The sequence below is a fragment of the Heloderma suspectum genome, chromosome 1 (assembly GCF_057233095.1).
Source record: "Heloderma suspectum isolate Gila_16-S chromosome 1, 16-S_ref, whole genome shotgun sequence".
In the NCBI taxonomy this organism is placed as follows: Eukaryota; Metazoa; Chordata; class Lepidosauria; order Squamata; family Helodermatidae; genus Heloderma; species Heloderma suspectum.
In genome coordinates, this window is record NC_139458.1 from 171,194,251 (window position 1) to 171,216,728 (window position 22,478).

Here is a 22,478-nt window from a genome sequence, read left to right on the forward strand (position 1 = left end):
TTTCAAAAGTCCTGTTCCTGGTGGAGACCAAACTGCTATAACTGGTTTGTTGATATGGATCAAAACAACTGGCTGCCTTTTTGGACTCTCCTGGAGGATGTGGGGATTCTCATGATGAGCACCTGCACTTCAAAATTTACCGCTACAACACTGCTTACAGAGAAATCCTATGTATGTCTACTCAGTTGGGTTCAATGTAGCTTATTTCCAGGTAGGTAAGCATGTAAAGGATACAGCTTTAGTTGCCATTTTTGGAATCAGGTGCATGTTTAATACAAAACACAGTTAAGCCCTATGAGCCATTTTCTACGATATGCAAATGACTGGGAAGATAAGATTTGATAATGTAATGATTCCATACTGCAAAAGTAATGTATGCACCTCAGACTTTACATGCTTTTCCTCAGTTGCCCATTTTATCTGAATGCTGCCAATTGCTTCTGAAATGACTGATTTCTATTATCCAAACCCCTCAGAAGAATGTTCTCTGTTGCTGCAGTTGAACATTCTTAGCTGTTAAGTAGTATTTTTTTTCTGTCTCTTGCAATACGATAAATCTCAAGAATGTACAGTGCGTCAAAATATGTCACAGCAAACCAAAGTGCAACACAATATTTTCAAGTGGAGCCATTTTTGTTTGCCTTCTTTATTAATCAGAGCATATGTTGTTATTACTAATCATTTATATTTCCCCATACATTTCAATAAACTCTTTCCTCTGTCTTCCTGCTGACTTGAACTGGGTGAATTATTCACACTGAATAAATTATTCAACCAAATGTAGCCCCTTTTCTGTTCACAAATTATCTGTGAATAGTTTTATTTAAAAAAAAATCTTCTGTTGGTTATTCCACAAAGAATTTGAACATAGTTTAGCCTATGGCTAGTCTGTGAACCATTCACCTCAATGAACCAAGAATTCACTATTCCCTTATGCACTATTTATGCTATACCTACTCACCCTAAAAAAAATTATAATCATGTAATGATTCCTGTCCCACAAATGGATCTGAAAGCTGCAAAGTACTTAGAGGATGAACAGTACTGCAAAGACATTTGCAATAATTATTCACATTCAGAACTACTCCCTCAAGCAGACATCGCTTTTGCAAAAAAAAGTAAGCGCTGTTAATGAAGACTCATTCATTCAACCAACAGACTGTATTCAGCATCAAATGCTTGTATTTCTAGTATATGTGTGTATGTGTCGGGGAGCAATCAAAGGAACAGAACTTAAAAAAAAAAAAAAAAGAACCACAAGAACCTCTGCACATATGTTAGGCTGGGCTTCCAACACCTCTTCCCACCTTTGTGGCCGCCTCCAAATCTGTCACCAAGTATCAGGGGCTCCTCTGCTCTCTGATGCAGCACAAAAGCACCAGGGTGGTGTAGTGAACTAGGGCTGGTGAGGCCCAGGTTCAAATCCCCACTGACCATGAAGCTCACTGGGTGATCTTGGGCCAGCCAGTCTCTCCCAGCCCAACCTATCTCACATGGCCATTGTCAATGTGAGGATAAAATGGTGGTGGTGGGGACCATATGTGCTGCTTTGAGCTCCTTGGAAGAAAGTGGGATATAAATGTAATTAATTTAATCATGACTAGCAGCACGTGCTTTTGTTTCCACTTCTGCTCTACCCCAGTATTTCTGCATATGCGCAGAGGCTCCTGTAGTTCAATATTTCTAAATAAAGGAAGTATGCAACAACTCTCAAGGACTATCTCTCAGTCTTCTCCAAAGCAAACTAAAGCCCAGGGAGCACTTCTGCCCCTGGAACGTCTTGCCGCTCAGGGAAGTGGGCAGTGCACAACAATACCTAAAAGTGGTGTTCTGAGTTTAAGACAGGCGTCTTTGGATGACTTACCTCAGTGGGTTACTGTGAGGATAAGGGGGAAGTTTTATTTATTTTTTAATACCCCACCTTTTAGGGCAGCCTTCCCCAATTTGGAGTCCCCCCAGATGTGTTATACTACAACTCCCATTATCCCCAAACAGTGTGGCCATTGGCTGTGCTGGATGCGGGTGATGGGAGTTGTGATCCACCACATCTGCCAGGTTGGGGAAGGTTGCTTTAGGCTGGATACCCTCACAAGGCAGCTTACATTAACCAACACCAATTACAATGTAATTCATATACAGAACTTGAAATTAGAAGGGCAAATCTAGACTGTCTTCATGCACATGCTGAAGTGTTTTGGTGGGTTCTTTAGCTTTCAGGCATTACTGGATTTTTTTTAAAAAAATAGTCTTGAACTAACAACAGAATCGAGTGGTGTACAAAATAGCAGTTTTTCCCATTCAATATACTTGTAGGGGATACAACCGCGGCTGTAAGAAAGTTACTAAACCTCCTATCAAGTTTAAATGAGGTAGCCATTTTCCTGAGAGGAACTAGGTAGCCCACAGTTGCCACCTCAGAGGCACAAAGAGGGCTGGCATCAAAGGAAGGCATGGTGGGGCACCTGCAGAGGGCCACACCTCAGTGGGGAGAGGTGCTGGAGTTGCTCCTCCTCTTTACCATTGCACCTGCTGGTTCACCTGCCTCTTGCTCTGGCTGAAACAATGGTGGTAGTGAGAAGGAGGAGCAGTAAACACCATTGCCTGCTTGCTCCTTGCTTCTCCCTCTCTGCCTGTCAAGCAATCACGTGGCAGCAGCAATGAGAAAGAGGATGAGGAGCAATAGCAGCTGGTGACAACAGCAAGGTAGACTGAGAAAGTAACTCAGTGAGGGAGGGGGCCCATTGAGGGGGTCTTTCCCAGAGGCCCTCAAAACCTGGAGCCAGCACTGGACACAAGCATGAGGAGTGAAGGAGGCATGGTGAAGGGGGGGAAAGCCCTTCTCACAATGGGCCAGCTCATACTATCAAACAGCCCACCGTGGCTTATTTAAGCTTATTTAAGCCACAGTAATTGGGCAAACCAGGTCTGTGTGTCCCCGTACCCATTCTTCCCACTTCCTTTCTTACCCTTTTGCCCCTGCCTGTTGTGGTAAGGAAGCATTTGGCCTATTGGAGATATAGAACCGCCACAAAATAAACGTAAGGATAATTACGGTGGGGTGACATTTCCGCATGACTAGGGTAGAGCTAGGTGGATGGCTCAGCTCTGTTCGCTAGGATAGGAAAGGACGGGACTGCTCTAGACGGATTAGCTATACGAGTTCTCCCTGGTGAGCCTGCTAAAAGAACTAGGCCGCGTGCAGCTTAGGTTAACTGAGCATTATGGTTAGCTTTGCATTACAAGAGCATTCCCCTCTGCAGTGCCAGACACCGCATGTCGATAATACTTCCCTGTCTTTGCAGAAGGGAGTTCAACCTTTGGCAAACACACACACACTCAAAGAGAAAAGTTTCTAGCCTGTCACGTGATCCACACAAACAAGTACCTTCATTTTTTAAATTAGTCTAAGGCCATTTTCCTTTTACTGTTGTATAAACAGAGAATTGAAGGGTAAAATAGTTAAAACTTAATGCTATAGTGCTAATGTGGCTTTTAAATCACGTCAGCAGCAATCACTGCATTATAATTAACAATTTATTGAACCAGCAATAAAATGAACATCACATTACTTCTTAAAGCAGCAGAATAAAATGGCTAATAAATAGCATAAGCCAGACAAATTGCAGAGTAATAGAAATTTTCCTAAGATTTATGGTGTGCAGAAAGATGGATGTGCTATTAGTGGAAGCTCCACTACTTGACAAAATTCTTCTGCAAAGACATAGTTACCAGGCGTGTCAGAGTTCACAAGTCTAAGTGGTTTATCCAAATCTCAACTCGCTCCCATTACAGTGGGAAATACTCATTACCAGGCTCTGAAAATGCCAGTGATGTGTACATTTGCCAAGATTCAAACTGCTACTGCCAGAAAGATACTAAAATATTTTACAAACTGTCAAATAACAAGTCTGCCAGCTTAATCTGAGTTTTAATCTAGAGGGTGCTGCTTCTTTTTTCTTCAAATGGCAAATTCTAAAGTTCCAGGCCCTGGGATACTTCAGCCTAGATTTGGCAAAAATGTGACTGGTATTGAGATCAAAAAAGAAACTTAAAAGAGAGAGCAAGAGAGAGTGCTGTATTGGATCTCATCTAATTAGCAGACTGGATAAGCAGCAGTTTCAGACATGACAGAAACTGCTGACCAGTTTACTTATTAAATTCTTGGCGTGGTTACCATTACAGTGCAATTCAGTCCTATGCCACAGCAATACCATCTGTAGAAAACAATAATGTGGGATGAGCAGATGACATGGTTACATCCCATGCTCACATCACTGGTCCCAGTGGAAGGGGCACTGCTGAGTGGCTTGAAGCAAGCTGCATGATCATAGAGCACAGACATGACAGAGATAATGACATCCCTTTAAGAACAGATTCACAGTGCCATTTGTGAAGCCATCACAAGGCTACCTCTGACATGCTCTTAGTTCAACAAACATTTCAAGGTTTTCCATAGATAAAGCTGTGTGATCATGATATACAGTCAGTCAGGGCCAGAAATATTGGAACAAGGATAACTGATTTGGCAGTTGGCCTCTGTACACCACCACATTGAAGTTGAAAGGAAGCACCCCCAGATGGCAGCTGTAATTCAAGGGGTTTGACAAAAGTGGGGCACTAACCATTCAGGAAGTACAGCCAGTGGCATACACACACACCCATCATTGGTTGCTCATAAGTAATGGAACGAATGGCTGACAAGCAGCTGCATGGCCAGGTGTGGCCTGTTCCCTGGGTACCCCATGACCAATCAAGCAGATAAAGGGCCTGGAGGTGGTTCTGAGTGTTACATTTGCATCTGGTAGCTGTTCACTGGAACTCCCAACATGAAGTCCAAAGAGGTGTCCATGCGAGTGAAGGAGGCCATCATTAGGCTGAGGAAACAAAATAAACCCATCAGAGAGATAGCAAAAACAGTGGGAGTGGCCAACACAACAGTTTGGAATATCCTGAAAAAGAAGGAATTAACTGGCAAGCTCAGCAAAAACAAAAGGCCTGGAAGACCACGGAAGACAACTAAAGTGGATGACCGCAGAATTCTGCTCATGGTGAAGAGGAACCCTTTCACAACATCTAGCCAGGTCAAGAATGCTCTTGAGGAGGTAGGCATGTGTCACTGTCAACATCTACAGTCAAGAGACGGCTTTATGAAGGTAAATACAGAGGCTTCACAACAAGGTGCAAACCACTGGTAATGCTTGAGAACAGAAAGGCCAGATTAGCCTTTGCCAGCAAACACCTAAACAAGCCTGCCCAGTTCCGGAATAAGATTCTTTGGACTGATGAAACCAAGATTAACTTGTACCAGAATGATGGGAAGAGAAAAGTATGGAGAAGGAAAGGAACAGCTCATGATCCAAAGCATACCACATCATCTGTCAAACATGGTGGAGGCAGTGTTATGGCACGGGCATGTATGGCTGCCAATGGAGCCAGGTCACTGGTGTTTATTGATGACTTGACTGCTGATAAAAGCAGCAGGATGAATTCTGAAGTGTACAGGGCTATACTTTCTGCTCAGATTCAGATGAATGCTGCCAAAGGACGCCACTTCATATTGCAGATGGATAATGACCCAAACCATATAGCAAAAGCTACCCAAGAGTTTCTCCAGGCAAAGAAGTGGGATGTTCTCCAATGGCCAAGCCAGTCACCGGATCTCAACCCAATAGAGCATGCTTTTCACTTACTGAAGACAAGACTGAAGGCAGAAAGACCCACAAACAAGCAGCAGCTGAAGGCAGCTGCAGTAAAGGCCTGGCAAAGCATCTTGAGGGCGGGAACTCAGCATTTGGTCATGTCCATGGGTTCCAGACTTCAGGCAGTCATTGACTGCAAAGGATTTTCATCCAGGTATTAAAGGCGATCCTTAAGTTTGAAATGATGTTGGTTTGTTCCATTACTTATGAGCCACCAACGATAGGTGTGTGTGTATGCCACTGGCTGTCCTTCCTGAATGGTTAGTGCCCTTTTGTCAAACCCCTTGAATTACAGCTGAAAGTCCTGACTTTGCTCCCATCTGGGTGTGTTTCCTTTCAACTTCAATGTGGTGGTGTACAGAGGCCAACTGCCAGAACAGTTATCCTTGTTCCAGTATTTCTGGCCCTCACTGTATTAACTGTGCATCCTCAGACAAATTGGTCACCAACAAGAGTCATGTGGTAATGTCGCCAGCTCAGTTACCACCTCAAAATGGCTGCACCAGTCTTGAATGCTTTTCCATGAAGAAAAACACTGTAATCTACAACTGCTGTAAAAAAAAATAATAACTACAACTTTTGTCTCATGTAAGACCACACCATGGAAAATAATCTTTCAGCATTTTGTAAGGTTTTTACATCTATTTTATTTTATTTATGGAAAAGATTCAGATTCCATTATTCACTTAAACCTGCAGAAAGGGTGTTTGCTACCCCAATTTCTGTAACTAATTAGCACATGAACTAATCAGCATGAACAAGGTTAAAGTCTTCATATTTAAAATGAAATAGGATCATCAAATATTCATCAAACATTTCCAGGTTCAAATCTACATTTTTAAAGTGAAATACATAGTTAATTCTTGGACTAATTAGTTGCTGAAAATTGCTGTGGCTGGTAATGATAAGAATATATAGCCTTCTTTAATGATGTATTACTTTATAAAGTCAGAAGATAAACTATGATTAACATACCGGATAACATTTTGATGATTACTCAATTAGATGAACACTACGATGTATTTGAAAATGGCAATGATCCTGATTTGATCATTTCAAGCAGAGAATTAGAGCCAGGAGCAATTTCAACCTTATTATGCCAGGGATCAGAAAACAGATCCCCTGTATGAATGCAAATTTTGCAGTGACTTCAATGGGTGTGCTGTGCCGTTTGAATCGTTTGTGTCCAATCATGCATATAAAGGGTCAACATGTGAGCAGCCTCAGCATTTAGGATCAGATCTGAAGCAGGTATAAACTAGTAAATTGGTGCAAAGATACTGGTCTAAACATCTCCACAGTTCAAAGAATGTCCCTGGGAGGATACGGTTCAGGTCTGACCCAAGATCCCTCAGGCATCCAGCGATGCTTGCTAGGGAAGTAACCATAGGCCAGGATAGTACAATCTGTTTACTTCAAGATCTAGTTTTACGGCATCAACCTGAAGTGAGGCTGAATGTTGACCCAGTATGGAGGGTGAGAAGGCTGCTGTAGATATGTTCCCTCAGGAGAGAAGGTTAGGGAGTGCTCCCAATTTCTGCAGGTTCCTTCTGCTTTATTCACACTTTCATCTCTGACTCTCCTTTGCATCCTTCTTCCTCTTGCTTTTTGACACCACCAATTACATGGGAGTTTTTGACATGGTATGTGAAATAGGTGGCCCACAGATGTATAGTGCCCCACAATATTGGAAGTATATTGTGTTGGACCACTTGGGGCCATGATTTATACAAAAATAATCTTCCATGCCAGTAGATAATAAGAATACTTTAAAGCAAGGATGTGGAACCTCCAGTCTGTGGGCCTAATTCAGCTTGCAGAGGTTCTGCATCCAGCCTGTAGAGCCTCCTTGGGTTCCTCCAGGGAGCAGAACTTGGCCTCCAAGTCCAGCCCCTGGAAGAATTCTCCCTGGAGGAATCCCTGCCATTATCTCTGATCTCAGTATTATGTTAAGTATTATGATGCATTCATAGCCGTTTACATCCAGCTGAGCTTGCTCCAGTGTTAAGCAGCATTTTGGGCTTCTCTGTTTGGGAAGTTAATACGTTCCTGTGCTAAAGTCTACCGTGTGTGAGTACCCATTCTTATACGTATATGGGGACTTCAGACACAGCTCCCTGCTCCCAAGGCCTACTTGTCAGTGGAAGACATTACTGTTGCATATGGAGAAGGCAGGGAGAAATGGCAGGCTCACTGTGAGCTGCAAGAGCATAAACCAGGTGGAGGAAGGAAACAGGGTGATGGCAGCCCAACTAGGAAGAAGAGGCCACAAGGAAAGGACATCGCTCAGTGCAGAACCAGCACAGCCTCTTGTGCCATGCAAGGCAGGAGAGCATACATATACCTCTGCCACCCCTAGAGATCCTGGAGCCCCTATCTGTCCTTTTTTAGATTTTCAGATATGTTTCCCTTTTTACTTTGTGGAGAGGCAAACTGATGCATTTGGGGATGATCAGAACTCGCTGCCCATGCTTACTCCCAAGAAATCCAGTCCCTCCTTGTGAGTAGAGATGCCTAAGCTGGGTTTTTGTGCTGTGCTATTTCTCCCTCTTACACCTGAGGAGTTTGAGAGCACTAGCTGTGGGGATGTTCATGTAGAAATGGGTTTTGGAAGCTCAAAACTTGCTGGCTATGCTCACTCCTGAAAAGTCAGTCCTTTTTACATGGAAATAGAGATGTATAAAATGGATTTTTATACTGATTTTACTTCTGAGTAGATACGGAGAGGGCGGCTGTGGAGATGCTCAGCAAAAAAGGTGGATTTGGGATGTTTATTTCTGTGTGGCTCTGAACGTGTTATTATAATTACCCTTCCATGTCCCTTTTTGCAATGGGCTGCTGTTGGGTTGCAAAGACTGCTTTTTGTGTGAGGGTGGTCGTTATTATTTTGTGTGGCTGGGGAGATTCTCCCCACCATTTTACACTCATGATCTTAAAATCACTTTATTCTTTGTACAATGGGAGCTGTTACTGGAAAAAGATAATGCTTCCAAAGGAGAGCTTTTGACTAGCTGTGTGAATCCACCCCCACCTGCCTTTGCAGTCATGATCTTAAAGTTCATCTACCTCAGATTCCCCTTTCTGTTATATGGGTTGCTGGCTGTTGTGGATTTAAAAGACTGCTGTGCCTCTGGTAACCTCCTGGACTGCACTTCTGATTCTGCCCTCTGTCCCATCAGCCTCAGTGGGCAACAGCCACCACTGGTGATGGCCCTGCACAGGTATAGGTGGGGAGGGTTGGAAATGTTTACATGTGGCTTAAGAATTTTATTTATGTATGTATGTACATATGTATTTTTTTCCTTAACATTTTCTATTGATATTCCACATTTCCAGAAAAGATGCTAAAGGAGGCTAATAATAAAACCTGGATTAAAACAAAAACATAATTAAAACAATAAACAGAAGCAAATTAAAAGCAGAATTAAAAACACACACAATAGAAGAAATACATTTTGACTGCATTTGGTATAGATCTCTGAAAGAAAAGGCCTGGTGTTGGTAAGCACTGAAGAAGGGGGAAGTTAGGTGGTCAAGGAATGTTCACATATGGGAGAATTACAAAGCTTCATTCCAACTGTGTTTGGAAATGTCTTTCCCTTTGATGTCAAATACAGGATTTCTGATTTTTCTGTAACAGTCTATTTTGAGAGATACAGCAAATTCTATTTTGCAGAAGATCTCCAGACTTGCCAATAAAAAAAAAAGATTAGGAAGTTTGTAGCCTAAATCTGTTTTTATACAGCAGGACTGGATTCACGTTGAATCCACTAGTATTGTTTTATGGGGGGGGGGGGTGTTTTCAATGATAGCTTGCTGTTTTAAATTTAAGCTTGTTTTAAATTTTAAGCTTTAATTTAAATTAAAGCTTGCTGTTGCTATTTTTATAGTTTTATATTTTTTTTCTTGTATCACACCTTGGTGGTAGCAGAAAGGCAGTATAAAAATACTTTGAAGATAAAATACATGTTCAAACTTTAGTAGGCTGGATTTTTGTCCAATTTATGCCACATTTTAACCCCAATTCAGGAATCTGTTCTGGATCAAAACCCTGGTTTCATCATTGAACCGTAGCAGAATCCAAACTGTAATTTTTGTCAGCCAGGGAAACCTTTGGGCATGTTCCTAGCCACGTGATGTAAATATTTCATTCCAGGAGGTCCATAATCATGGGAGTCTTAGCAATCCAACAGGTTAAATTTTCCGGTGTGGTATTCTGCTTGTGCAGTTATCCCAAAACTTTAATGTACAGTTTTTTCATTTACTTTATTTCTGTTAGGAAAGACACACACATATACACACACACACTGGGTTGGGTCCAGTCTTAGTCATACTTAGAGTAGAGCCATTAAACTCAGTGGGACTTGCATTAGTCACGAGTTGCTTAAGTTGCTTAAGCCTGATTTCAACAGGCTTGCTCTAAGTATGACTGAATCACTGGCTGGGCGCTGGATGCATAACTTCCTTGTGAAAGCAGGAAGTGTTGTGAGGTGGGAGAGAGGCTGAATGTTGAAGAAAATGGACACCAAATTCATTAAGTGTCACATTTTAGCACTGCAGCAGTCTAAATGGGATGTGCAATCTGATGCGCATTCCAAGGAATCTTCTCACCCACAGTTGCTGCAACCAGTCAATATGCGCCTGGCCTTTGCTATAATATGCATCAGTTTGTACAGCTGCTTCACTTGCAGGGGGACCAATAATTAATCACATGCAAAAGTCTGGAAAAATCAAGATTATCCAAGACATTCCATGGATATCCAAATGTGTGAGGAGGAAATGGCAAACCCTATACACATATAGAAAACCTTTAACACTCCATAAATGGCGCAACCTATAACACCCTTGAAACTTTCGAGACCCACAATAGAATTCTTCCTATGTGCTGAATTTTTCAGTATAGTTTATAACAGTCCTGAATTTTTTAATCTACTGACAATTCTATGAGATTCAGTAGTATCTCTATGTCTATGCGGTATCATTACTGAAGCATAAAAACATAATGTGTAGGGAGCCCCCAAATATGATTTGGTGACCCCATAGACACTCTTTGGAAACTGTCTGCAATTTTTTTAAAAAATATAGTGAAATTATGTTGCAGTTTATATAATGGAATCCTGTTTACAAAAGAACATAAGGTTGCATTGCGAACAACCATTTGCACACTAAACATATGTCAAATCCACTGCAAATAATATCCATAGCCTAAAATGTGCATTTTTGTATTGAATATTATTAGAACAGAAGTGAAAACTGCCTTCAAAGGTTATTACTGCAAGTGCAAAATTTTTAGACATTAATGCAAAAGATGCCATAGATTCCACATGCTGGTTGCTCTTGTTCCAAGGGTGGCACAGATTGGTTTGAATTAAACAAGGAAGATCTCATTAGCGATTACTATTCGTATTTATATGAAATTGATCCGTTGCACAACACATCAAGCAGTAACATAATAACGTATTTTAAACTGCAGTTTACTTGCCATGGAATTCTGATGAGTTAGTAATTGATAATGACTCACTTGTTCATGAGTGGTTCATTTGGTCAATTTCTTTTGATATCGGTTCAAACACACCACTTCAAAAAGTTATTATGCACAGTCAAATGGTTTTGCAAAAGGAGTCAGTAGAAAGAAATAGCAAAGAATGAAGAATCAAATAATTTCTTCTTTCACAAGGAGGAGAAGAATAAAATGGTACTTTCTACAGCTCTACCCCACACCACATTGAAGGATCAATTGCACCTGAAAAAGAAAATTTAACTAAACAATGACAAAAGGGTATTTCTGGAATGGTACGGGAGAGCAGAGATCCCTTCTGTAAGCTCTGCTGGCCTGATCTGTTCTAGAAACTAGTGTTTTAGCTCATTTCCAGTGGCTTTAGGAAGCATTAGCTTCCCGTTGCTCTGACAGTGGGTCCCGTTGGTTCACAGGCAGCATTGGATACTAGACATTGGCTACAATCCAACAGAATTAGATATGCTTAAGACTATTTCAATGGCTGAAGACAATAGTCTTCAGCCATTGAAATAAATCAGTGTAATATGATCATAGCCTTTATTTTATTTTACTTTACAATACCTTCCCTAACATAGATTAAAATCCAAGCTTTTGCCATAACAAATTCACCCTTTTCCTTGACAAATCAGTCCTTTTACCATCCTGATTATAAGTACAACAGGATATGACTAAAGGATCTCAGACTTAAGTGACAGTACTGCAATTCTACACAATTTTACTCAGAAATAAGTCTTATTGTCTTCAGTGGTGAGCTTGTTTATGACTGTAGCCTGAATCACATATTATGATCTTGAATATGCAGCCACAGAAACGTGGTTCAAATGTTAGAAACAGTATACCTTGAAGGCCAACTCTTTAGACCAGCCTTCCCCAACCTGGTGCCCTCAAGATGTTTTGGACTGCAATTTCCATAATCCCTGACCATTGCCCATGATATCTGGGGCTGATGGGAGTTGCAGTCCAGCACAGTATACCACAAATAGAGAGCAATGGGCCACGAGATTGAGCATATAGGCATACGTGCTGCCTGACAATAGCTACAGAAAACGAGAGAAGCTATGCACTACAAGGAAAAGTACAGCCACAAAAATTAAACCTTGCAAAGGGTATCTACCAGTTAAGTCTGAGCTGGATGAAAATTCTTGGATTCCTGAGCCTAGAACAAACAGTGAACAGTTCGTGACTGGGTTCACATGACATAGGAGTAGTTAGTAAGCCACTGTGGCTTCTTAACCACCCCCATGCATGTCAGCTCATTTCCCTAATCATCCTCACATGAACCAAGTAACTTCTTCTCTCTGTATCCTAGTAGCTTATTTCCCAAACTTGAATGGGTGTATCTGAGATTCACCAATCACCAGACCAAGAGGGAACACCACAGTTTCATGGACAGACAGTTCCCACTCAGCAACAGATGTGAATGAATCTAGCTGAGTGTTCTGGGCTTCAAGAATTAATTGATATGGGTTGTGGTCCATGAAACACCTCTCAAACCAAACAACACAAAGTGGTACCACAAAATATATATTAATTGCTTAAACAGAATTAGAGAATAATAAAATTTTGTAATGATAAAACAAGCAAAACACATTACTATAAACTCTTGGATGGGAGACTGCCTGGGAATCAGGCTTCCTGCATTTAGCAGGGGGTTGGGCTCGATGGTCTTGTAGGCCCCTTCCAACCCTATGATTCTATACAATTAGGATGATTAGACACATAATAGAAATTGTGGCTAGCATATTGCTCAGTAAAAGTTCTGTTCCTCTCAATCAACAAAGCAGTCATCCTTAAGATCTTATAGTTACCTACCTGGCAAGCATTTTTTGCAAAGCTTAGGTAATCACGTTTGGTAGCTTTCTCATTCTCCCAAAATCTCTCTGTGCAATCAGCTCAAACCCTTGCTTTTATAATGCTTACGTTGATGATGACCTCATCCCAAGTTTTGGACCTGGTCATACTACTCTTGCCATTTCCCCCAATGTTGCCAAGTTTGCCATTGGCACCAGTATCACCTAGATGAAGGTATCCTTGCTTTTAGCTTCCAATACTTGGGCAACCCACTTGTGGCAGCTTTCCTCTGTTTCCATGAACACATTCCATTACTCACATTTATCTTACAACACACAGAACTAATCACATCTGTTACTGATCACTTACAGTTGGCAAATACAGATTATTAGGAATGGCACTCCTATGAAATACAATGAATTCTTATCAACAATACACATTACATTCATACCCTGTGACATACCAAGCATGGGATGTCATGTCATCCAGACCTGGTCAGCGTGGGTGACTGGTGTGGTTAATTAACCACCCAGAACCCATGGCCTATTGTAGTGTTGCTCAGTGGTTTGTTAACCACCCAAACCACCCACCCTTGCCAGGTTCAGACATCACAACAACCCACACCTGATGAGGATAATTAGGGAAATGAGCCAGCATTCAACCAGCATGCAAGGGGGTTGTTAACAAGCCAGCATGGCCTATTAACTAGCCTCATGTCATGTGAATTGGCTCAATGTCATCACTTGGGAGCAATCTCTACCAAGCTCCCTTAGCAGTCTATTGAAGTTGGCTCCAACAGCAACATCTGACTTCTCTGTGGCTTATCATATGATAAGAAAAAGGTCTAGACCAGGTTGGCCCATGCTGTAACCGTAATGCAACCATGATGGGGAGGATAGATGTAAAAGTTGGGTTTTATTCTTTCTGCTTCTTTCCCATCTCCACTAAAGTAATAAAAATGTACTTTGCTGCTGATAGAGTTACTCTCCATCTACTAAAAACCCAACCCCCAAAGATCAGAAAGTGGAATATTTTTAGAGAACAACAAGCAGCCATACTGTCAGGAAGCCATTCAAGTAAATGCATATTTGATGACAGATTCTGGTAGATAGCAACTTGCATCTAAAGCTATTTCAGTGTTTGAGATTATTGTGATAATTTATTTTGATGGTGTTTTTGAACTACCTAATCACTGTGAGGTGGCTGAGGGTGCTGTGTTTGCTTTCTTCTTTCTGTTATACATTTCTCCAGGACTCCGAACTTCCCAGGCTGCCTGCACTTCCTGATCTGAAAAAGCTCTATGGGAGGAATTATCTCATGATGTCTTCCGCTGGGCTTTAATGGAATGCAGGATGCTGGGGAGGCTACAGGCTGCCAGAGAGATGATTGTACAATGAATGACAGGGTACTCATATACACACTCCTCAGTCACCTCACAAGTAAGATAAGCACAAGAACACTAAACTCAACCCATGAACATTTCTCTGAAATGTTCTTCTCCTTTGCATTTCTTTTCGAAAGCAATTTCTTTTCTATTAAATTGAATAAGAATGGTTGAAAAAAATGTGGAAGGTATTTTTGTACAGCACTAGTATATACCCATGTTTCCCAGAGGCGTTTGTTCTGTCATTGTTGGAAACAGGAAGTTTAACTAGATCCTTGGTATGATCCAACTGGACTTTTCTTATATTCTTATAAGAGATGGAGAAGCTCTGAAAAGTTGGACAAGATGGAGCTGAAAAGAATAGGCCAATTTACACAGAGCTCTATGTGCATGTTGGTACTACACAGAACTTTGGATCATGGCCAATGGGGAGAAAATCCAATTTATTAAGAGTTGAAATTGCAACTTTGCTTATAGAAAACTGGACTTAGAACCTGAAGTACTGGCTGACCAGTACCTGGAAATTTTCAGAATGCTCTATTGGCTGCATTACAACTTAGGCTCTTTTTAGAATTCCACATGGCCGACTGTTCAACAGTTGTTGTTTTTCTTCTGGAAGCAAGCTGATGTCTTGAGAAAGTAACAATAAGCAATTTAATTCCATTCAGACCAAAATAATGATAAACAAGGATAATAGTAAAAAAAAAAAAAAAATCTCTCCCCAAAGTGTACTAGAAATCCTAATTTACTGACGGGTAGCTACTTTCTCTAAGTAGAAATTCAGTAATTTAATAATCTTGGCTTAGCAGTTTTCTCTACAGAAAATTAACCAATTCATTATTGCTTATAATTTGCTGAGGCATAGCTGCCATATTTGTAAAATCAGCAGGTTCATGCAGAAAGGGAGGGAAAATGCAAGTTTTAAAATGAATGTTCTCATTTTTTCCCCTTCTTCTCAACACAAATGACACAATTACTTAGCTCCCTCTAGTGCCACTTTCTAAAACAAACTTCCCAGTAATGATTGCATTCCCCATGTAATCTTAGGAGCAAATTAAAAATTCACTTGGCAATAATTAACTAGTGAAGTCTCAGAGGGTTTAGTAAGATTGTCAGGGACTGAAGCTGGATTCAAGTAGTGTCACACGAACAAAGAAGGGTCAAATGTAGGCTTTTTTGCAACAACAAAAATATGACAGCAGTATTCTGGTGTCATATTGTTTGAACAATTGAGATACATGCCAATAAAGAACAGCAGTCAGGGAGCAGTGATGACAAATGCAACCGATCTATCATTGTCATGACATTTGAAGTACCATTATTACAACAGTATTCATTTTCCCATTTAAACACATCAGTTTCAGGACTGGTAATTTGGATCCCCCTCCCTTAAAGAAGGCATTCCAGGCAGAAACTCAGCAACTAGAATTTGCTATGTTTTTTAGAAAGACTCTTAGATATGATTGTTGGCATTGGACCAGTTGGTGGGCTCCAATGGATGAAGTATAACCAGGCAAAATAAACATGTGTCAAGAGTTCTAGTATCACAAACAGCCCCATCAAAGACTTGCTCTACCAGGAAATATGAGACATGCATTGAATGGGGTGTCGCAGCCACTGCGGTGTCAGAAAATGCGATGCTACTCCAGTGCTGCCACAACTTGTTTTTTGGGGATTTCCATTCAATTGTACCTTACAGACTTTCCATGAGCACTGTAGCAAAATACTCTGATGCAAATGTTTAGCGTTTCAGATTCAGGTTCTCAGCAAGATTTCAAGACTCACTGGTGTGTGTGTGTGTGTGTATTCAGGATGATGATGATAAGGAGTATATTTTTAAACCTGGTGTCTTCCAAGCACATTTGTTGTGGTTATTTTCTTTTACACTCATACTAATTATAGCAATGCCGTTAACGAAACAAAACAAACAACCAGTCACCTATTTATTATTATTTTTGAAGCAAAGGGATTTGTGCCCTTGGCATGTATACATAGTACCACACCTCAGTGGTACGCCAGTGAAGTGGTCAGAAATACAGGCAATCCTGAATAATAATAGCTTGCAATCTGTAACATGGAGGAGGTATATGCCTTCTTCACTCTCCCTAAATGGCACCTCTGTTGTTTAGGTTCTGAGTGTGATGAGCTGAACTTGTATTTTAAAAAGTGCCCTGGTGGCTTTCAGTGGAGCATGGTTTCTTAAGGGATTTAGAAATTTGTTGTTGTTGTTGTTGTTCAGTCGTTCAGTCGTGTCCGACTCTTCGTGACCCCATGGACCATAGCACGCCAGGCCTTCCTGTCCTGCGTTCTCTCCCGGAGCGTGCTCAAGTTCATATTCATTGCATCCGTGATGCTATCTAGCCATCTCATCCTCTGCCGTCCCCTTCTCCTTTTGCCTTCAGTCTTTCCCAGCATCAGGGTCTTTTCCAGGGAGTTTTCTCTTCACATTAGGTGGCCAAAATATTGGAGCTTCAGCTTCATTATCTGTCCTTCCAATGAGCAGTCAGGGTTGATTTCCTTTAGGATGGACTGATTTGACCTCCTTGCAGTCCAGGGGACTCGTAAGAGTCTTCTCCAGCACCACAGTTCTAAAGCATCAATTCTTCGGCGCTCAGTCTTCCTTATAGTCCAGCTCTCACAGCCATACATTACTACTGGGAAAACCATAGCTTTGATTAGACGGACCTTTGTCGGCAAGGTGATGTCTCTGCTTCTTACTATGCTGTCTAGGTTTGCCATAGCTTTCCTCCCAAGGAGCAAGCGTCTTTTAATTTCATGGCTACAGTCACCGTCTGCGGTGATCTTGGAGCCCAAGAAAGTAAAATCTGTCACTGCTTCCATTTCTTCCCCTTCTATATGCCAGGAAGTGATAGGGCCAGATGACATGATCTTAATTTTTTTAATGTTGAGTTTCAAACCAGCTTTTGCACTCTCCTCTTTCACCCTCAACAAGAGGCTCTTGAGATCCTCTTCGCTTTCTGCCATTAGGGTGGTATCGTCTGCATATCGGAGGTTGTTGATAATTCTCCCGGCAATCTTAATTCCGACCTCTGATTCATCCAACCTGGCATTTCTCATGATGTACTCTGCATATAAGTTAAATAAGCAGGGTGACAATATGCAGCCTTGTCGTACTCCTTTCCCAATTTTGAACCAAGCGGTTGTTCCATCTCTGGTTCTTACTGTTGCTTCTTGACCCTCGTACAGGTTTCTCAGGAGACAGGTAAGGTGGTCTGGTACTCCCATCCCTTTAAGAATTTGCCACAGTTTGTTGTGATCCACACAATCAAAGGCTTTAGCGTAGTCAATGAAGCAGAAATAGACGTTTTTCTGGATTTCTCTTGCTTTCTCCATGTTGCAGCGAATGTTGGCGATTTGATCTCTAGTTCCCCTGCCTCTTCGAAACCCAGCTTGTACTTCTGGTAGTTCTCGGTTCGCATACTGCTGAAGCCTAGCTTGTAGGATTTTGAGCATCACCTTGCTGGCATGTGAAATGAGCGCAATTGTGCGGTAGTTTGAACACTCTTTGGCATTGCCCTTCTTTGGAATTGGAATGTAAACTGACCTTTTCCAGTCTTGTGGCCACTGTTGAGTGTTCCAGATTTGTTGGCATATTGAATGCAGCACTTTAACAGCATCATCTTTTAGGATTTTAAATAGCTCGGCTGGAATACTGTCATCTCCGCTAGCTTTGTTGTTACTAATGCTTCCTAAGGCCCACTTGACTTCACTCTCTAGGATGTCCGGCTCAAGTTCAGTGACCGCACTATCATGGCTATCAGGGACATTCAGATCTTTCCTGTATAGTTCTTCTGTGTATTCTTGCCACCTCTTCTTAATCTCATCTGCTTCTGTTAGGTCCCTGCCTTCTTTGTCCTTTATCATGCCCGTCTTTGCACAAAACGTTCCCTTGAGATCTCCAATTTTCTTGAAGAGATCTCTAGTCTTTCCCATTCTGTTATTTTCCTCGATTTCTTTGCATTGTTCATTTAAGAAGGCCTTCTTGTCTCTCCTTGCTATTCTCTGGAACTCTGCATTCAGTTGCGTATATCTTCCCCTTTCTCCCTTGCTTTTCGCTTCCCTTCTTTCGTGAGCTACTTGTAAAGCCTCATCAGACAGCCACTTGGCTTTCTTGCATTTCTTTTTCTTTGGGACGGATTTCGTTGCTGCCTCCTGAACAATGTTACGGACCTCCGTCCATAGTTCCTCAGGCACTCTGTCTATCAGGTCTAATCCCTGAGATCTATTCCTCAGCTCCACTGTATATTCATCAGGGATATGATTTAGGTCATACCTGAACGGTTTAGTGGTTTTCCTGACGTTCTTCAATTTAAGCCGAAATTTTGCAAGAAGCAGCTCATGATCTGAGCCACAGTCAGCTCCAGGTCTTGTTTTTACTGACTGTATGGAGCTTCTCCATCTTTGGCTGCAAAGGACATAATCAATCTGATTTCGATATTGACCATCTGGTGACGTCCATGTGTAGAGTCGCCTCTTGTGCTGTTGGAAAAGAGTGTTTGCTATGATCAGCATGTTCTCTTGGCAAAACTCTATTAGCTTTTGTCCTGCTTCATTTTGTACACCAAGGCCATGCCTGCCTGTTATCCCGGTGATTTCTTGACTTCCTACTTTAGCATTCCAATCCCCTATGATGAAGAGGACATCTTTTTTTGGTGTTAGTTCTAGAAGGTGTTGTAGGTCTTCATAGAACCGATCAACCTCAGCTTCTTCGGCCTCAGTGGTTGAGGCATAGACTTGAATTACTGTGATGTTGAATGGCTTGCCTTGGATTCGTACTGAGATCATTCTATCATTTTTAAGATTGTACCCCAGTACTGCTTTTCCCACCCTTTTGTTGACTATGAGTGCTACTCCATTTCTTCTAAGGGATTCTTGCCCACAATAGTAGATATGATGGTCACCTGAATTAAATTCGCCCATGCCTGTCCATTTTAGTTCGCTGATTCCCAAGATGTGGATGTTCAATCTTGCCATCTCATGTTTGACCACCTCCAGCTTACCTTGATTCATTGATCTGACATTCCAGGTTCCTAAACAATATTGTTCTTTACAGCATCGGATTTTCTTTTCACCGCCAGACACATCCACAGCTGAGTGTCCTTTCGGGTTTGGCCCAGCCGCTTCACTCTTTCTGGCGCTACTTGGAAATACCCTCTGCTCTTCCCCAGTAGCATATTGGACACCTTCTGACCTGAGGGGCTCATCTTCCGGCGTCATCTCTTTTAGCCTTGTGATATGTTCCATGGGGTTTTCTTGGCAAGAATACTGGAGTGGGTTGCCATTTCCTTCTCCAGTGGACCACATTTTGTCAGAACTCTCTGCCATGACCTGTCCGTCTTGGGTGGCCCTGCACGGCATAGCTTATGGCTTCACTGAGTTACGCAAGCCCCTTCGCCACAACAAGGCAGTGATCCATGATTTAGAAATACATATGTAAAAACATACTTTTTAAAAAGCAGGCACAGTCCCCTGAAGTCCTCTGATGTCCTCAGTGTCCCTTGAAGGTGGCTCTGAAGAAGTACCTGTTTGTCCTGATGAGAAAAAGCTAGTTGTGACACTAATTACATAATAAACTACATACAAATTAATATGTTTATATTATTATTATTATATAATTACATAATAAACTACATACAGCTTTTATTCATTTTTATGTATGTATTTATTATTAATATTTATTGGACACCTTATCTGCTAAAAAGCCATCAACAATTTAAAATAATAAAACCTTAAAACAATAAAAACAAGAACATTAAAAACAGCAAAACAGTAAAACATTAAAACTGCACATTTTGAAAGGCCATATGGTAAAGATTAGTCTTTATACCCTTATTAAAGGCCAAAAGAAGTGTGTGTGGGGGGGGGCAATTGTTGTTCTTGAGGGAGTGCATGCCATACTTCGGGGCAACATAGAAGAAAGCCCTTTCATGCATGCAGGTAAGTGCGCCCTCAAAAGGACTCCTTTAGATCTTAATACTCGGGCAGGTTCATAGCAAGACACATAGTCCCTTTCACAGCCAGATCCTAAGTTGCTTAGCACTCTAAAGGTTAAGACCAACACCTTGAATTGCAATTGCAGAAAGCAACTGGCAACCAGTGCATATTTTTCAGGACAGATGTAATATGGTCCTGATACCATCCACCTATTACTAGCCTGGCTGTTGCATTTTGTGCCAATTGAAGCTTCTGGACACTTTTCAGGGGTAGTCCCATGTAGAGTGCATTGTAATAGTCTAAACATATTGTAACCAAAGCTTTACTGTTGCTAAGTCAAACCAATTCAGGAAGGGTCACACTCACAGCTAACACACCGAGCATAATTGTGCAAACACAATCCTTGCTACCGCCACCACCTGAAGATCCAGGGACAGCATAGGATCAAGGAGAATTCCCAAATTAAAGACCTGATCCTTCAGGGAGAGCACAATCCCAATCCCCAAGTCTGGCTTTCTACTGACTAACAACGCCTGTGTCTTGCCTGGGTTTAACCTCGGCTTGTTCACCCTCATCCAGTCCATTATCAAGGGTTTCAACTGTTTCTTTGGTGTTAGGTGACAAAGAACAATAAAGCAGTTTGTTGTCAGCATATTGGTGCTTGCCTTATTCGAAAGCTCCAAATGACCTCTGCCAGCAGTTTCTTATTAGTATTATATCAAATGAGGCACAAGATAGAACCCTGTGAGACACCACAGATCAATGGCCATGTAGTTGGACAATAACCTCCCAGCTCCACCTTCTGGCCATGGCCTGACAGAAAGGACTGGAATCAACCAAACAGCACCTCCAGGTGGTCCAGGAGGATACCATGGTCAATGGTATTGAAAGCTGCCAAGCGGTCCAAGAGAACTAATAGGTTCACTCTCCTTCGACCCAGCTCCCAGTGTAGGTCATCCACCAAGGTGATCAAAACAAGCTCGGTTCCATATCCCAGCTGAAAGCCTGACTGAAATGGGTCCAAATAATCACATAAATCATACCTGCAACAAACCATCGGAAATTATGCTGCAGTGCTTCTTCTAGACCAGGGTTAGGGAGCCTGTGGCCCTCCAGAAGTTGCTGCACTACAACTCACATCATCCCTCACCGTTGGACATGTTGACTTGGGTTGATGGGAGATGCACAACCACTGGAGGACATCTCCAAGTAGGGCTGGAAAAACTGCTGCCAGAAACCCTGGAGAGCCACTACTAGTCAAAGTTGACAGCCCTCGGCTAGATGGACCAATGATCTGATTCAATGTAAGGCAGCTGCACATGTTCCCTGCCCCTGTTCTAGACACCCACATTCTCCTTGCCTGTTCTTCTGGGACAGCTAGTGTATGTCTCTTCGCACAGGATAGTCTTTGTGAAATGAACCCATTCATCCATATGTACAACAAGCATGCAGGAATGGAAAGACCGCATTCATACGTTTTCTGGCTCCTTGCACTGGCTTAAGAAGAAAAAGAGGCCCAAAGATTTAGCACATACAAGGGGAGGAGCCATAGCTCGGCAAAAGAGCAAAAGGTCCAAGGTTCAAGTCCCAGCATCTCCAGGTAAGACTGGGGGAAGCCATGTCTGAATCACTGGGGTGCCATTGCCAGTCAGTGTAAGTAACACTGAGCTTCCTGTGTTCCATATTTCCCCTCCCTAAGCTTGCCCTTTGAGCCAATTGTGTTGTGCTTTAATGTTGATGTAAATATTTCCTGGATATGGACCTGTGGGACACTTGCCCTTTTCTGGGGATCCTGAGGCCTGTAGCATGCAACACATCAGCACTATCAGCTCCTTTCCTTTCTCATTATACTCCTACTGCTCTTTCCATACATTGGACTCCATCTCTCCCTCTTTGGTTCTCTCTCTCTCTCCCTCTTTCTCTCTCTCTCTCTCTCTCAATCTCTCTCTAAGTGGCTACAACACAGAACATGTGACTGCCACTGACCTGAGTCTTTCCCTAAAAATGCTTAGAAACAGAAACACCTTACATGATCTCATCATGTACAACATTTTCCAGCATGTCCCATGGTGGTGGCAACTCCTTCGAATGTCCACCCCCTCAACTTTCAATGGTGCTCATTGCATAAATG